Source organism: Lissotriton vulgaris, chromosome 7 (genome assembly GCF_964263255.1).
Source record: "Lissotriton vulgaris chromosome 7, aLisVul1.2, whole genome shotgun sequence".
Taxonomy (NCBI): Eukaryota; Metazoa; Chordata; class Amphibia; order Caudata; family Salamandridae; genus Lissotriton; species Lissotriton vulgaris.
Window position 1 is genome coordinate 1,634,062,743 of NC_141695.1, and position 19,510 is coordinate 1,634,082,252.

At 43.5% G+C, this 19,510-nt stretch overlaps 1 pseudogene; it reads right to left on the minus strand.

The window, feature by feature from the left end:
• Nucleotides 1–19,510, minus strand: part of LOC147706174 (solute carrier family 2, facilitated glucose transporter member 10-like) — a 73,830-nt pseudogene that overhangs the window by 37,217 nt on the left and 17,103 nt on the right.

Here is a 19,510-nt window from a genome sequence, read left to right on the forward strand (position 1 = left end):
AGAGCAAGCCACTCTCATTAAAAACAATCAGCAGGTCCAAGATATGGCAATTCTGTGACTCACTGACACCACAGTGAGTACACAATTGAATGTTCTGGGATCCGTCTTCCAGAAATATCAGGATGGGGACGATCCAGACTATTTTTCTATTAACTTTGAGAGGGTGGCAGAAACCGCAGAGAGAGAAGTGGGGCCAATACATAGCCCCCCCCCCCTTATCAGGAGAACTACAGGCTGCGTACCAGGCAGCCAACCGAGCCCGTACTGCAGCATACGAAGATGTGAAGAAAGCCTTTTAGGAACGCCTGAGCTCTGACCCAGAATACTATAGAACAAAATTCAGGAAAAAACGTATGAACCCCAGGGGATAACCCACGTGCCCTTTATTATAGGATACCGGATATGGGCAACAGGTGGCTGACACCCCATATGTCCAGCGTGGAGGAACTCACTGAAAAAATATATCTGGAGCAGTTCTTAGACCCCTTACCTCCCAAATCCAGGGCCTGGGTTAAGCAACATCCCAATATCACTTCCATCATTGCGGTTGAGCTTGCTTGCGACTGCATCCTAACCCCCTCTTCAACCCACACGTAATATAGGTCGATCAGAACCCAAACCCCAAGTAAGGCCCCGAGTATCCCCTAAACCTAGCTTGCCTAGTCCCACAGCCAGTGCACAAGGGCCCCAATGCTATAACTGCGTCGAATGGGGACACATTGCTCGACAAAGCCCCCATCAGACGCCTTCTGGTGAGCCTATGGAGATCATTTACTCAAGAGGACGCATTTATATGACAGGAAAAGGTCACAGTTTAGGAAGGAAATCCTCCTCAGTGGAAACAAACAAGAGGCTCTCCTAGATACCGGGTGTCATGTTACCATAGTAGACAGTTCACTAATACCCCACTCACAAATGATAGAAAAAGAACAAGAGAGCGTCACATATGTGCATGGGGATACAAAAACATACCCAGTAAATGTAAAATACTTGTAAAGCCCACAGCTGCCCATCACCGGGGCGTCCCGGCGCTGTATAACGCTGTGGAACCCTTCCTGGCTCTCCCTGTGAGATGCCCCTCCTGGGCACCCCCAAGGTGAAGCCAGGCATCCCAGTGTTGTAGGGGCCATTGTGGAGATTAAGTAAGCTATTGCCCAGAGTTGAAACGTGGGACCCCACGATTAGAGTAGGCGCCGAGACGAGAATTATCGAGTCCATGGACAAATGAGCCCAAGACCCTGCCGCATCAGGAATTGAACCCTGGTCCCGGGCCTGACCTCTGCATCAGGGTCTGCTGCTCTAACCATTGAGCCACACTCCTACACTGGAAGGGACTGGGACCATAAGCTACCCTTGGTCCTGTTCTCTATAAGATCACATGAACAAAGATCTACCGGCTTTTCACCCTTTGAGTTACTTTTTGGCCGGAAACCCCTGTCCTTGCTGGATATGGCAGCAGAGCAGTGGCAGGGGGAAGACGAGGAGGGAAAACCACTACTAAAGTATGCTGCTGATATTAAAGATACAGTAACCAAGTTGTGGGGACTGGTACATACACACATAGAGGAAGCACAACAAAAATGCAATTAAGGGAGTTCAAGTTAAAGGAATAGCAAGTTAAGGGAGTTCAATCTTGGGGATAAGGTATTGCTTTTATTGCCCTCCCCGAGAATAAATTGTTGACTCAGTGGCAGGAACCCTTTGTCATCGAAAAGAAAATCACCCCGTTTACATATAGCACCCTTTTACCCCAACGGGCTGGGGTCAGACAGACATACCACGTCAATCTCTTGAAAAAGTGGGAGGACCCCCATAGGACAGATATAATAGGAACACCCGTACACCTAGTGCGTGTCGACAAACCCATAGAAATTCCACCCCTGACCACTCAAGAAGCCAGAACAGAAACAATCCTATCTCCCCCACAAACGGCAGGAATGATTAACTTCCTTTCCAGGTCTTTTTTCCTCCGTTCCCAGTTTGAGCACATTAGTGCAACATGACATTGTGTCACTTGATAGGAAAGTAATAAGACAAAAACCCTACCAAATCCTAGCAGCCCAAAGAGAAGCAGTGGAGAATGAAGTGACAGCCATGCTACAGGCACACATTATTGAACCATCCCAAAGCAACTGGTGTTCCCTGATGGTCATCGTGCCAAAACCTGATGGTAGTATACGTTTTTGTATACATTTTAGACAGGTTAACTCCATAACAAAATTTGACACCTACCCCATGCCCCACGTGGATGAATTAATTGAACGGCTAGGGAAGGCTCGATATATGTTAACTCTTGACTTAACCAAGGGTTATTGGTAGATACCCCTAACACCCCAAGCCAGAGAAAAAAACGCCTTCTCAACTCCATCCGGTCTCTACCATTTTAAGGGGCTTCATTTTGGTTTGCATGGGGCTCCTGCAACCTTTCAACGTCTAATGGACAAAATCCTGAAACCCCACAGTGAATACGCTGCTGCATATCTCGATGACATCGTCGTCTTTAATCCAACCTGGGAAGATCATGTGCGACATCTTCACTCTGTTTTCCCCACCATTCAGTCCACAGGCCTCACTGTAAATCCAAAGAAATCTCTACTAGGCACAAACAACATCCATTATCTAGGGTACACCATACAAGAAGGCCTTATAAAACCCCAAATGGATAAAGTTGATGCAATCAAGGCGATCCCTGTCCCTAAAACCAAACGAGAGGTCTGTTCCTTTCTGGGTTTCATCGGGTACTACCGGAGGTTTCCCCCAAACTTCATGGCGAGCCCTCTCACAGATCTCCTAACAAAGAAATACCCTAACTGGACCCCTGATCATGAAAAGAGTTTCTGTGAATTAAAAAACACCATCAGCACTGCCCCTGTATTACACTGTCCAGACTTACAGGAGTAGTTGTTCTCAAGGAATAGGGTACAAAAATGAGATGAACGATTCGCTTGGATAGCATACAGCGATAGTGCTTCTCAAGGAATAAGAGCACCATTAACAACATCACGATACATATTACATCAAGGGTCTCTCTAAATAATAACTCGGACACCCTCTCAGCCCCGTCTCCTTGAAACCTCGCCCAACCAATACCTGGATTCAACTTTGTGATTACAGGTTCCTCTTTATACTACTCCTGTAGACCTTCCAAGTGAATGTGAATCTCCTCATTCTAAAATGTTCCCCCTTTTTTTTTCCTTGTGTACCCACTCAACCCCTGTTGTTATTGTGTTGTCTCCTCCTCCTTTATTTTCAGGTCTCCATAGGGTTTCCACGGCTACTTAGGGTGTTGCAATTGTCACCCCACATATGTCACTTTTGGTTCAACTATGTTGGGGGTCCGTCCCCATGTATGTTTACTTTGGTCTTAAATTAAGACATTCCTTTTATGTCATACTGTTCCCAGCCCTGAAGAGTCACAGTGACCTGTTGACGAAACACATGTCGGCGGGCGTTTTTTGCTTTCCCCAAGAAACATAAAGATCCCTTAAGAAAATAACCACCGGTGTCGACTGTATCATTGTTACGTACGTGTATTTACTATTGATGTTTTATGTGTGCCCAGGATTAGTTCAACAAAAATAAACTCATGGAGGCCAAATTTGAGAGGTTGCAGAAGAAGTACAAGCAAGTGTACATAAAAGCAAACAGAGCAGTCAAACAAATGCAAATAAACAGGCTTACATCGACAGTCTTGTCAGTCAAGCAGAGAAGGCAGCCAGATGAGAAGAACTGGGGAATGTCTTTAAGATCACAAAAATAGTCAGTGTTAAATTTTGCACAACATACAACACCCCTATCATGGACGAGCAAGGCAGACTATGCACAACTGAGACAGAGATGGAAGCACCTTGGGACAAGCACTTCAAAGAAGTCTTGAACAGACTAGTCCCAAACAGCTAAGAAGAGGCCATCCAAGATGCAGAGACAGAGTTGACTGTGAAACTGTCCCACCACAGAAAGAAGAAATTGTTACTGTTGTGAAATCTCTCAACAACAGAAAATCTCAGTACCAAGACAACCTCAATGCAAAAATGGTCAAGGCAAACCCTGAAATATAAGCCAAGATCCTCCATTTACTGTTTATAACAATTTGGGAGGGAAGGAAAGTACCAGATAAATGGTACCAAGGAATTACCATCAAGATTTAAAAAAAAGGAGCCTTAACCAACTGCAATAGCAGGTGCGAAATCATCTGGGTGCCATTCTAAAGTAAAACCCTGGAGAAAATCATTATCTAGAGCATTTCTGATGCCCTGTACAAGCAGGGAAAAAGAAAAAATTGGGCAGTGTCTGGGTGGATGAGATACTTACTCTACATAACATCACCCAGCAGTGAACAATGCCAGGGTGATTCTCTAATTGGTGCGAAGGACAGGGCATCCACAGAGGTCAAGTTGGGGGTCTGTGCTGTTTCCTTTTGTATGAGAACCCACTGGTTGTTTAATAAGTAAGTTATGGTATTGAATTATAGACAAGGAATATTCTTTGGAAAGACTGAGGGAGTAAATGCAGTAAATCCTGTTAAGAGACATAGGCACATATACAAATCCTACACCAAATATACAAGCCACAGGTGATCCCTCTTCCTTGATGGCCTAGGACCAATGCCATTTTTTGCTAGACAGTCCTATATTTTTGGGCCATAACAACAGATTGGCCGCTCCTTCTAGTCGCACAATAAATGGATACATGCAGTTCATAAGGACTCCGCACCTTGAATGCTGCAGCGACAACTTTGTGGGGCTCAGCCCCTCCCACACAGAGGAAGCAGTCAGGAAGAGGAAGTTTCAATCTGAAGAAAAAAATGTGTGAAACGTTGCAGATAATGTTTTTAAAAACCTTGTATAGGATATCTTTGAAATCTGCAGAAATGACAATAAAAAAGCAGTTTCTTAGATCACAGCTGAAAATGAGAAAAGTACATCAAACAGGGTCTCTTTCTACCACGTGCACTTTCTTCGATTACTCTTTGTAGGTACTGATGTTAATATTTGCATTTATCCTATACATTACCATCCCACACACTTCTCAGAAGCCTTTGTGAGTCCTCATGTCAGGGTATCTGTCCTCCTACACCCTTTTCTCAGCCCAAACATTGATGATTATACTGTAACAGGGCACATGTGCAAGCTGCATTCAGTTTCAGAGAGCAGCATTGTTGTCTTGTGGATGTGGGTGCTCACTTTACTATCTTGGGCCCAAAATGTGTAACTTTATACCTTTTACACTCCATCAGCAGATGGACTACTTCCTCTTTAAGAGAACACTTAACCCCTCTTGTCCTATTAGCCTTTTTGTCCTCCTACCCCCCTCTGCCTAGGGGAAATCCTGCAAAACGTGTATATCAGCGCCATAGTTCGCTAGAGACAGTAGCAGCTGGCAGGGAATGAGGGTGGAGCTTTGGGGGGGGACAAAATCAAATAAAAAGAAATTCCACTTAACTTTTCTGCCGGCCTCATCTCTCCTCCACTTCTCCAGCGAGGGGAACTAGGAGACACCCAGGCTCTCCATTTGCCAATCACAACGCTGCAATGCAGCTTTGTGATTGGCTCCACAAAGTCATTCACAAGCCTGCAATGCAGAGTTGTGATTGGTCTGAGCTCCATGGATCGGTGCTCAGATGTGGCTGGAGGCCTGGACATGTCCCCCACCAGGCTGTGTAATGCAACCTGGTGGGGAACAGGCATTTGTATGACTGTTTGACCAGGTCAAGACAGCCGGCCAAGCAGTAATATGCACTTGGAGTGTGCAAACCACTCCTCCCCTGGTGCCTGCAGACACGCCCGCCTTAACCCAGCCCCGAACCTGCAAAAAATAAAATGATAATAACATAGGGCCATATGTATCAAGGTACCCATTCGCGATTCTGAAATAGCGATTTTTAAGAAATCGGTATTTCAGAATTGCACATTGGTATGTATGTACAAATTCGCATTTTTTTGCGAATTCTTAGTATTCCTTAATTGCCATTAGCAAATTGCGATTCCCAATTAAGGAATACTTTCCCATTCATTTCTATGGGCCAGGAGGCCCATAGGAATGAATAGGAAGGTATTCTCAATTTTGCGATTCGCAATTTGAAAATCGCAAATTGAGAATAATTTCAAGGGTGCAGGGGTGTCCAAAGGACACCCTGTTGCACCCCTGAAATAAGCATGGGTGCACATGTGGTGCACATGCATGCCCTAAGTGCATTTTTCAAGGAATTCGCAAATTACCACCAACTTGAAGTTGGTGGTAATTTGCGATTCCTTAGAGACAATTTGCTAATTTTTTTTGCTTCATACATTGTATTTAAGGAATTGCTAAATTTGCGATTCCTTAAATACAATTGCAAAATAAGGAATCGCAAAATTTTGTGATTCCTTATTCTGCACCAGATTTTCTTTTATACATACCATTTTGCAAATTCGCATTCGCAAACAAATGCGAATTTCAGCATTTGCGAATGCGAATTTGCTTCATACATATGGCCCATAGTTATTATCATTTTATTTTTCCTCCTGGCTAACGAGTGTTTAAAGGCTTTGTAAATAAAATAATAATATAAATGCAAGCCTCTTTGGGGGTCACTGGGTGATGTGGGCTGGTTGGCTTCCCTGTAAAGAATAATTAGGCAGCTGCTAACTGCTTAGCTGAGCCTAAAACGCTGCTAAGCTCTTTTTAAAATGAATGGGTGTGTTGGCCAGTGCCTGCAGTTTTATTAGTCACAGTTAAACCTTGCTCTGCTTCCTTAGCTACAATCATTTCACTTTCTTTGCTGACGTTTCTACACACTTTCACTTTACTTGAATACTTTCAAATATTTTATAACATTTTAAAAACCTGTAAATAGTTTGTAAAATGTCAAAAATGTGCTGAGAACAATGATATGTACAGGGAACTAATAATTATTTAATCTTGGCTGCTACTGATGATATCCTGAAACCGGCCCTAAGATGCTTGCTTCCGGTCCAGGGAGGACCTGGCTTGGCAGTTCGGGTTGAACTGTTCCCTTGGGTAGCAGGGTTAAGGCTGATTTGCATATGGCTAGGGTCAGGCCAGCACGCTCTTAATCTTCAAATCGTAATGTTGCTATGGTCACAGAAGGCATCCCCTCTTAGCTCAATTGAATGTAAATTGATGGTCTTTTGATCCTGTTTGAATATCATTTAAACAGGATTCTGTGGTCAAACCACGTTCCCACTGCATATTTTGCATGTAACATGCAGGCCAATTGATCTTTTATCAATTGGCTGTACAATTTTGAAAAACACTCCACCAATCGTTTGTCGATGCATGTCTTTCTTAAGCTTAGCTATATGGCAATTTTCCTTCACACCCACTAGCTACAGGGAAACTCCAAATCATAAAAAGCATAAACATTTGTTCCTAACCAGTTTTACAAGATCACTATTTGCTCGGCAGAGCATATCTAGGTGTCTGTTGTTCATTTGCAGAAGCTGGTCAAGCCACAACGAGTATAAAAAAAGAAAAAGCATTTCAACAAACAGTAGGACATCTTTAGTGTGTTAAAACAAGAGTAGCCAACAGTGGGCTTATGTAAGGCTGAGTTCCAGAAGTCATTACTGTTACTGCTCCTGTTTCTAATACAATAAATAGTTTTTTTCCTGTTCCTGTTTTAATTTTGGTGTTTATCGCTGGCTGGAACCCATGACTAGTACAGTAGGCCCAATGCCTGCAGGCAGTGTAAGGCCCACCATGGCAGTGTAGATTAAGATTACAAGATCTCCATTACTGAACTGAAATTGAGGATTTAACTAGGCCTCACTACAGATATCTGTCCCAACATCGGGATCTGTGTGACAATTGTAGACATGGACCAGGGGTGTAACAAACACCCCCGCAGCCCCTGCAGTGCGGGAGGCCCCCAGCAGGAGCGGCCCTAGGCCCATGGCGGCCCTGGCAAGGAGCGTAAGTAGGGGGCCCCTGGAGGAACGCAGGCGGGGAGGCCAGTGAAGGGGAGTGGGGTCAGGGTGTTTGGAAGTGGAACAGAGCCAGAGGCCGCTAAATCCCTTCCAGGGGCCACCACCCAAATATGTATCCATCCTCAGAGAATTATTATATCAAGGATGTATATTGGCGTGGCGGCCCCTGGGGTTTGGCGGCCCTGTGCAGGTGCACATGCCTAAGGCCGCCCCTGCCCCCAGGCTTCAGTAGGTGAAGGGGGCACCCTCAGCTCTTCGGTAGAGAGCTGTGGGAGAGAGGCTTGCTTGCGCTAAAGCAAGCCTTTCTCCCTCTAAAACAGGTGCAGTCTGCAGCCTGCTCTGAGCTCCTCCTCTGACTCAAGAGAAACAAAGTATCAACTTACATTGTTTGCTTTCAGTCAGAGCGACCAGCCAGGCCCAGAACAAGGATGGGGTGGGGGTCTCTGAGTTACAGGCCTGGGATGTGCATTTAGAGGGCTCTGTAAGTAGGAGTGTTTGTTAGTAATCAGGGATATCTTAAGGAATTTGGGGGCCCAGGGCCAAGCGGATTTTGGGAGCCCCTGTTCAGAACAGTTTTGAATTTCTGATCCTATTTCAGCTCTATTATGCCATCTTTGGCCAGGTCAATGAAAATGCACAGACTCGCTCATCTAAATTCTTAAATGTGTTTATTTCTAAAAATTCAGTAACAGTGATGTGTGTTTTCAATATTGTAACACAGCAGCAGCTCACTAATATTACTGCAAATAATCTCTCGAGACCCCCTCCCATTTCTCATACATGGGGTCTGGTTTTGATCTAAAAGAAAAATATTTATGGATGTTTGATGAAACCTAAACACAACATTTGTCTGCAAAATGCCCGTAATAGACTCTCACACATTACCCACATTATTAAAAATAAATTAAAGGTAAACTGTATTTAAAAGACTTTGTTTAAAAATTTGTCAGTCATCAGGGTAAGACTCTGCAGAACAGAACTGGCTCTGTAAGGGGGCCGCTTGAAAGGCTGGGGCCCTGGGCAAGAGCCCACTTTGCCCATGCGTTGAAACGTCTCTGCATCCGTGCACCTACCTGCATGTACCCATGTGTCTTACCCATGAACCCCTACCTGAGACTGCATCCCCGGCCACCACCTGTGGTTCAAATTTATGGCATGTCCCCTGCCTACAGGGAGCAGGAGACACACTGTGGTCCCCAGGTATAGCTCCTCCCTTATTCCCAGGGTGAGAGAGGTGCTACCCACTCACTCTATGCAGGTCCTTATCAGTAACTAGGAGATGCCTTTAAGGAAAACGAAGACGGTCAATCAACAAAAGCCGCCCAGGTACCAGCTGCAGGAGCACTCAGCCACTCACCTCATGCCTCCTCATCATAAACGGTTTAATAATCCTATGCCTTCTGGTTACTGGGTCAAAAAAGTTGTTCAGAAGACAGCCATCCAATCGTTGGCCTCTCTGTAGAGAGCACAGAGCAATTGGTCGCTATTCCAGTTGCCATTTTGTGTAATGTTTGCGCTGGAGATACACAGCTGTCTAAAGTTTGATTAGGCAAAATAAAATACAGTGTTTATAGGTGAGTGGTTGCATTGTGTGTTTGAGCGATTAAACACTCTGATGATCACTACAGCTTCCACTGGTCCCATAATTTAAAAAAATCAATATTAATTATTTATAGCAAAATAATTGCTGTTACTAATTTATCTTGAAGAGCTAACGATCATTTATAAAGCCAATAGTCCTGGGTGATTTTCGGTTGTCAGTTATGTTATATATTTGGATACAAGTACAGAAAGCTCAGAGAGGAACCAAAATTCGATTGGCTGGCACACTATCAGAATCACAGAAATTAAGTTTCTTTTTTAAGTCACACCCTTAATTACATAGACCACTCCCCTTTCAGAGACCCCTACGTAAAGCCCTTTTCAGTGGCGTCAAGAAGGCTCTGCATGGGACTGGCTGAATCATTCTGTTTTAGGCGAGTCCCTACACATTCCTCTGCTGTATCGCGATTCTTGTATGTGAAGTCTTTTATAGCGCTTCGCAACCCACTTAATCAGCTCTAGTTAGGGTGACGGACTGCCATGAGTGCACATTCAGGACAGTGAATGTAAAAATTCAGGACAAAAGGTTAAAATTCAGGACAAAAATTAAGGACAGGAAGTCGGAATTCAGGACAAAAGGTACGTTTTACAGACACATCAGAGGAGGTTGCGCAAAAGTATATCAGTAAGTACATCGACAACCACTTAAGTACAAGTGAAAATAGGTTTATATTAGATTGAGCCAATTGTGCACTTCATGGTTTTGTTCAGTATGCGCAGCTTTGAGCAAATGAGCAGGTCTTTTTGTGGTAACAGAACCGTCCCCACCCCACCTTTCCAGCCTCCCAGGGAAACGCATGATGCCGGGTCAACCAGTCCGGCATTGCAACCACCCTCCAATGGTGCCCCTAATCTCCACAAAGACCCTCTCTCATGTGTATTTTATTTCTTTTATAGTGCTACTCATCCTAAGTAAGTAGGACAGGGCATTGGGTGCGTTACATCACACACATCATACAGAGACAATGACTCATATAAACATGAAAGTCAATGTATAGGAAATGTTACTTAAGATAATGGGGGTTACAAGGTGTAATCATTCTTTCATCCATCGTTCAATCTTTCACCATTCATTCTATCCTTCCATCTGTGTGCCCATCCATATCAATATTCAACCATTTGCAAGCCTATCCATCATCTATCCTTCCATCCATCCATCATTCAATTAGTGCATTCAATCAGTGCCTTTGTAGAGCGCGCTACTCACCCCTGAGGGTCTCATTCCACTCATCTATCCCTCCACCCACCCTTTCACTCATCCATACCTCCATTCATCATTTCATCATATCCATTCGTACACTCATCCATCCACTCTTCCACTCATCCATCCATTCACTCGTCCATCTAACCATTTAATCGTTCACCCATCCAGCCATACTTTCACTTGCTCATTCATCCACCCATTCACCCTTTGTCATCCATCCATCCTCCCTTTCTCTCTCCATCCCCTTTCACTTAGTCATCCATCCTTCCATCCATCCATCCATCTACTCATCCACTCATGAATCCATCCATTGACCCTTTCACTCATCCATCCTTTCACTCATCCATTCATCCTTTCTCTCATCCATCCACCCTTTCACTCCGTCACTCATCCATCCATCCTTTCTCTCATCTATCCATCCTTTTACTCCTTCACTCATCTATCCACCCTTTTGTCCATTTACCCTCCCTTGCACTCACTCATCCAGCCTTACATCCACCCTGTCACTCATCCAGCCATCATTTCATCATTTCACTTATCAATTCATAAATCCTCCCACAGTTCACTCATCCATCCACCCATTCACTCACCTATCATCCACCGTTTCACTCATACATCCACTCATCCATCTATTTATCCGTCCATCGACCCCTCCACCCATACATCCATGTATTTACCTTCTCACATCCATCCATCCATCCATCCACTCACTTATCCGTCCATTCTTTCTCTCATTATCCATTCATTCACCCTTTCATTTATCCATTCACCCTTTCACTAATCCATCCATCTATCCCTTCACTTATTCACTTTTTCACATTAACTATGAGCTGAGTCTTTGTCTGCAGACAGAAAGGGCCCATCAGGTGCTTCACCCCTGCTGTAGTTCCTAAAGCAAGGGGTGGGACAGGGTAGGGCTCACTATACCCTTTCAAACAGAAAGGGCCCATCAAGTGCTTCACCCCTGCTGTATTTCCTAAAGCAAGGGGTGGGACAGGGTAGGGCTCACTATACCCCTGTACATGGGTAACCCAAAAAAGGTGGAAGTCATGAGTCATGCATGAAGCACAGTGCCACTGTGACATGGTGTTGTTTTCAGGGCTATAAGTGGGATGAAAAAACTGGGGGGGGGGGGGGTATCTCCAAAGGGGGTGTTCGATGTAACTAAGGGCATGGGTTATAACAACTAAGCTAAAAATCTGTACTTAGCATAGTTTGTCGCCCAACTGGTAATTTGCTGCTTCTTTCATTGCATCCAGATATATGACACAACAAATAGAGTTACACCTACAAGCTGGAACTATTGACGTTGTCAATGGTTGTCAGTTGCATAAAATAAAAAAGCAGCAAGCGTGGCTTTGTTGAATATAACACTGAAAATGCATCCGTTTTAAAATGATGAGACAGTGAAAGAACCATAACCCTTTTTTTTTCTTTTTACCTGTTTCACTGCCTTCTTTTTGTGAACCCGATTCTCGTGTTGCAGCATTGGCATTTTTGTGCATTTCTTCCACCTGTTTGAATGCCCTAACCCTAGACTGAACCTCCAGGAGGCCAACACATGCATTAAGAGCCCAGAATGTCCATTGTCATTATGTATGTGGCAATCAGCCCCATAAAGAAAGACAATGGGTGGATGGGGCTTGCCTTGCTCTCAGTGCGCTCAGAGGATGAGTGTGTGGCAGCCCCATCAGGGAGGTGAGGCTTCTGGCAGGGTAACAGTGAAGTTCCCCAATGCCCAAAACTACGGACAAAAGGCATCCGTAAAAGGGATCGTCATGGACAACGGACGTGAAATCCAAAATACGAACGGTCTGTGAAATTTACGGACGGTTGGTCACCCAAGCTCTAGTTGAGTCAAGTGGATCACATTTCTCTAAAAGAAGTATGTGCATTCTCTTTTTTTACAGAGCACAAAAAGCAAAACTAACCATTTAATTGTATATAGATTTACTCATTTTTTTGTATAACGCAAGCACACAGCCGGTCTGCTTTTAGTTATTTAGGCTCCGGTCTGCTTTTAGTTAATTAGGCTGTCTCAATACAAAGAAAGGTGTTTGATGTCTTCTTCACTAGCTCTGATGTATTGTGCCATTTTGATTATATTAATTTTGTAACTGTTCTTGATTTTACCGACTCTGTTTAGGGAAATTAATAACATCTCCAAAAATGCAACATGCTATTGGCTCGAAGGTCAGGACTGTCTGGAGTTTATCAAACCTGGTATAGCTGATTTGGTGGGGTGTCACATCATTATTTTTTATTTTTTTAAATCTTTTTATTAACAAAACGACAAAGAAAAACATCAGGTGACATCAGCAGCTCTTGCAAGTTATATAGTGCATTTTCATACATTCAAGATGGTAGGTAATGGATCAAGGGGACACATGCGCCTCCACTTCCTGAGGACACATCGGCGGCCTACAAACATCTCTGTGGTAATGATCCAAGCCTCCCAGACCCTCCCCCATTTCGCCGGACACCCCCTAGCCACATATACCGACCTCTCCCTGAACATGCACCAATCCAGGTCCTCCTCCCACTTCTCGACCCGGGGCGGCTGGCTGGCACCCCATAACTGGGCAATATTCCGCTTAGCTATCATGTAAGCCAATGCTACCCATTGCTTTCCATATGCAGTCTGATCCGTAGGTTCCCAGACATTCAGAATACACCTGCGTGCCTCCGGATGTATCTCCACCCCCAGGACAACTAGTAACGTATTGTGAATCTTCTCCCAGTACATTTGCACCCCAGAACAGTGCCATAATATATGCATGAACGTTCCAAGCTCCCCGCACCCCCTCCTACATTCCCCACCCTCCGACTGACCCATACGGACCAGACGGGGCCCCATAACATATGACCTATAAAGGATTTTTAGTTTTACTAACCTAAGCCTCATCTGTATCGCTACCACCTGTGGAGAGGAGACCGCCTCCCGCCAGTCCTCATCATCCAACCCCATTCTATCCTCACTCCAGTGTGTTCTTAGAAGTACCAGCGGGTCCTCCATATGGTTAATAAGCTTCTTATATATTAATGAAATAGTCTTCTCGGGGAGGTGGCCACATAATTTATTTTTAAAAAGTTTTTATAAATGCAAAGTTTGGCTCTGTTCTCAAATCTATCAGATAGATATACAATCTCCTCTTCCTCAGGCCCTTAGGCTGGTATTAATGTATAGTAAGTTTACCAGGTAGTCCATGTCACCAGGAGCACCCGATTCAGGGCCATCTATTCCTTTTACAAAGCATTGTAATTTGGAAGCTATCTATCTGGCCAGAATAGAGAAATAAGGCTTTACATTTTAAGGATCGTATATTGTATTAATCTTTGCAATCAAAACAACCGAGGAAAGTTTATCAGAGCGTACATTGCCAGGATGAATATATTTATTTCACAAAACAGAAAGCAGCTGACACAAGCACGAGAAGTTTCTGAAAGTAAACAGTTCTTATCGGCATCCTATTTGCCCTCTGCTCTTCATTTTGATCTACCTGCCATGGGTTGCAAGGGGAGTTCCCAGGGTCGCAAGGGGAGGGCCATGGGTCGCAAGGGGAGGGCCCTTGGTAGCAAGGTGTCGCAGGTGAGATCCCTGGTGACTTCTAAATGATAGTCCATGGTTGCATCCTTCCTCTTGGTACTTTTCATTGACTCCTGCATCTGCTGCAGTGCCTCACTAGGAGCCCCTGCCTCGCAGCTAGAACTGACTACTAGAGAAGAGCACAAGCCACCAACCTCTGGAGGGCCTAGGATGACTAGGTGTCCTGGAATCACCAGGACAGTCCAGATTTTTCACCAGCTGTCCCATTAGATTTCGACAATTTTAGAACATGTCCTGGTTTTCAGAGAGGGTCAACTAAAAACATAGGGAGGCATGTTTTTACGTGTTTCATGGGCAGTATGGTGGGTCGCTCGCTTAAGAGCTCTTGACTGGCATGGAGAATGGGGTGGCCCCCTCAAGTTTCGTAACATCACTGACATGGACACCCAAGTAGACCACCCCAACACTATTAGGCACAATAAAAATGCGCATTGTGCAAATAATTGAATGCGTAAGAGTTGAGTACACACTCAAAGCGAACATTTGTCTGAAAATGTCAGAGGTGAATGGTGTAGAGTGATTTAAAATTTATGGATTGTGAAATTGATAATACTAGTAGGTTGCTGACATGGCTGCTGGTGTGCATATAATAAACTCAACAAGGATAAGGTAAAAATTAAAGATTGCACTCGCCAAACAAATAAATCCGGTGTCATATTTGTCAAGCAGTTGCATTGATCTTTCACTATGCAATGTGGTGCAAGAGTGACACAACTCTTAAGTTAGATTTATCAAGCCAGAAAAGGCCACCTTGCGTAGTCTTGCCTGGGTTGATAAATCTAGAGTAACGCAATACAGTGCAAATTGCTATGTTGCGTTACTCTGCCATGAAAAGGCATTTCATGGGTGTAGTGTGGGTGTTCCCACACATCCACCAATGAAACGTAGTAGTTGAGGATGTGGATAGATTGAAAAATTGCCACATTCCTAAATACATTCCTCCAACACGGAAAAAATACTTTCCTTGTCGGAGATGTGTAGTCTGTGTCTGAAGAGGAGTACAAAAGGAGAGGTGTTTGTACTGCTCGGAGTGTGTTTCTAATCTTGGCCCACGTTTGCCCACATGCTTTAAAATTGACTATATGCACCTCAAGTATTGGGAGAAACCATTTGAGTAAATGTCAAATTACTATGGCCTGTATTGATATATATTTTCTATTTAGACACCAGGTTACCAATAGGTATTTAGTTACACCTGTTGTGCATGCAATTCTAAATGTTTTTTCATCTTCTACCAATAGGTGGATATTTTAAATTTGAAAAAAACGTGCTGCTTTTAGATGGATGTTTTATTTTTTTCTGCATGTGCTTTGTTTGAGTAATCAGTTCATTCAGGAGGTTTTTTAGAAAGGAAGTGGTGTGGAGCTTCATGGTGATGTCTGTGTGGTGTTTAGTCAGCAGTGTATGTGGACTGGTGTTTGACTGGTATGTGTTTGAACTGTTGTTGGCTAGTAGTTTGCAAAAGCTTGAAGGTAAAACAACCTGGGGAGAGCCTCGCAAGTCTTTCCCCTGCACTCCCCCCTGGTGTCTACCTTTCAGAAACATGCATTTTTGATGAGTTTCCTAAGTGCTTGCTGAGCTAGGGCCCAAAATTACAGCCACCCAAATTGTAAAAAATGGGTCTGTTTTATGTTGAAAAAAATGAAGTATCCATGTTGCATTTTGGCCCTTTTCGTTTGCGGGCTCTAGGCTATCCATTTAGGCTAGCCATACATGTGATGTACTATTTATATCAAGAGGCTTGGGGGTAAGCTAATTGGCAGGAAATGTGTGGCTTCCTACTGATTCCTGACGTATTCTGTAGAGAAATGTGAGGAAAATTTGTGTTTTTAGCCAAAAGTTTGAGGCCTGCAAAGGATTTCTAGACAAAACAATCTGATGTAAACCACACAAGTCACACCACCTTGGATTCCCCCTGTTATCTAGTTTGTACAAATGTGCAGGTTTGGATCTACCCTTCGTGTCGGCTGAGCTAGTGCCAATATCTTCAGCTACCCAGATTACAAAAAAAGTGTTTTCAGTAGAAATATTTGATGTGTCTATGTTGTGTTTTGGGACCAATTTATGTTGTAGGCAGTAGGAATCACCCACACATGTGATGTTCCATTTTTATCAAGAGACTTGTTGGTACACTGATTTGTATGGAAACATCTACGGCTACCCAAATTTAAAAAAGTGTTGGTTTTCAGGGGAACAATTTGATGTGTCCATGTTGCATTTTGGGCCTCTTACTGTCAGGGGGACTAGACATACCCACACACATGAGGTACCATGTGTATTTTGATATATAGGGGAATGTTGGGTGATAGGAAATTTTTGGCTCTCACCAGATTTAGACGTTTTCCTCAAGATATGTTTTCAATCATAGTTCGAGGTTTCATGGGCTTCTGGGTGAGCCACACAAGTAATGCCACTTTTGACTCCCACTGGTGTCTAGTTCTGGAAAATGTACACGTTTGGTAACTTTCCCTAGATGCTAGCTGTGCGAGGGCCCAAAATCTACTCATTTTCGATATTTTTTCATTTTCAAAAGTTAGTTTCTTCAGAAAAACCAGGTACCTTGACAAATGATCCCTTGCCTAATTCAGAATGTTGCCTACATTTTAGCAATGTATAGTTTGCTTAGTGCACCCATGGATTTGAAACCTGTTTTCACCACAAATAGGTTTCAAGCAAAAAAATTCGGAACAATGGCCTATTTCTTAGCAAACCCCCACAACTTTGTTAAAACATATATTTTATTATACAACCCTGCTTGTTACTGAAAGCCTTTTGGGGGAAAAACGATAGTTTCTTGGGCAGCAGTTTTTATCTCGTTTAAAAAAAAATGTAGATACATTTTGTCTATTTTCTTGGTCACCTCCAGGGAAATACACAAACCCAGTGTACCCTTAGAATCCCTAAAATGTGGAGGAAAAAGGACGCAATTTGACATAAATTTCAAACAGTTCCTACTCATCCAGGTGCTCACACCCATCATGCAGTTATGGAATCTGGATATTGTCTGATTTTCGTCTCTGACCAAAGAGTTGATAAATTTAGTGTTGTCAGCATAAGATGAGAAACCATGGGCCAGATGTACAAAGGAATTTAGCATGCACAATGGGGCTTGCAACACGTTTGTGCGTGCTAAATCCTTTTGAGGCCATGTACAAACACTATTTTGCAAGTCCCAAAGAAATTGAGACTCACAAAATAGTGTTTTGGGACTAGCTATTAGAAAGGGGAGTTCCCTTCCTAATAGTGAGCCAAAAGCCATGTATGAATATTTTGCAATTGCGGTTGCAAAACACTTGCAAATTACGACCCTCTTCAAGAGGGTAGTAATGCACTCGCAAAAGGGAATGGGTCCCCAGGGGATCCCTTCCCCTTTGTAAATGCAGGGGAAAATATTCTTTAGGGGCAGGCAGTGGTCCCGGGGAACACTGCCCGCCCTTGAAAAATTAAACGAAAAAGTTTAATTTAATTATTTTTAAATGCATCCTATTTTGTTTTAAGGAAAACGGGCTGCATAAAAAAACTGCTTTATTTTAAAGCAGTCCCAGACATGGATGTCTGCTGAGCCGAGCAGGCCACCATCACTGGGACGTCCAGCCATTCCCATTGGGGTCACAAATTGCGAGTGGCTCATTCATATTCATGCGCCTCGCATTTTGCGACCCCATTGGGAATCACAAACAGTGTTTGAGACACTGTTGTACATTGAATTTTGCGACTCGCAAATTGCGACTCTCAATTTTCAATGGTCGTACATCTGGCCCCATGTGATTTAATTACTTCTGCTAAGGGGGTGACATAGACATTAAACAAGGTGGGGTTAAGCGAGGACCCCTACAAGGAAAAATGGCAGAAAGGCAGGAACGAGATTTTATTTGCCATTTCAAAACTCAGCTCCGCAGTAATATGACATAGGATGCCATCATCAATGTTTTTTCTGCAACCAACATGTTGTATTGTGGAGTTTGTAGTTTTCTTTTTAACTGTTTCAATATGAGATCAAAACACCAGCATGCAGAGTGCTGTTACCTAAAATGCCAAAGATTGGAGGGGGAGTTCATGGCACAAGGGGCACTTGTCAGCTATGTTTTAAAAGTTTACAAAGTCACCTACTTCATTTCAAAAACTGCTTGTGTCAGGCAGAAAATCTAAAGTAAACTCTGCCCACATGTTTTGTGAGGGTTAACTCTTTCGATCATATCATGCATTAATACAAAAATTGGAAATGTGGATTATTTTTTCTTCTGTGGATTGAAATGTTTCATACCGAGTGTCACAAAACTATAAAGGTACAAATTGGACAGTCGGAGAGCAACCTTCCCTAACACAAATATTAAGTTACGGACTAGTGGCAGCAGCACAAATCTCTCAGGCAAACAGGACAGGTACAACAGAGGTAGCTAACGTACTAGAGTAAGTGAGAGGCATTAAAGGACTGTTTTATATTTTTTACAAATAGATAAACATCAAGAAGTACAAAACTGCTGAAACTCTGATAACTGTTTTTACTGAGTCTTTGGTCTTTCCATTTATTGAGAAATTGCAGTAACCTAGTAGGTCAATGTAATTTGGCAAAGCCTCTATCAGTCTCCAAAACTATGCTCTAGACAGACACACAGAAGCCAACTTCCTCGAAAAGTATTTGAATGCTCGTATATCAGGCTTTGTACATTCCCAGCCGCTGTGCTGCATCTGTTCACAATGTTGATGGCCACCAGGTTGCCACACCTCACCCAGCCATGCACCTCAGGGTATTTGGTTTCCTGGCAAGTGAGGGGAGGTGCGAATCATCTTCCCAGAAAGGTGTTTAGAAGAGCCTGTCACTCAAGATATGGGCGATGAGAGAATTTCTAAAAATAGCCGTCTGGCACAAGGGTGACTCCACTGCTCAGGACCAGTGCTGGCCACATGGTCCTCGGAGGTACAGAAATGTGGGAAGAAGTCAGATTCAAATAGGTTTAGTGTTGGGTTAGGGTTACCTTTGTAACGCCTGACACTAGACCTATTTGGGGATTAACATACCAATGCTAATTGGTGTTAGTGTTGGTTTGTATGGAAAAGCAACGCAAAGCAACCCAGGAATCACCAGCAACTATTTTAAGGCATTCACTTTAAAGAGGTTTGGCAACTACCCGGGAGAAACATTGTTTCTACCAATTTTTACTGCAGAGG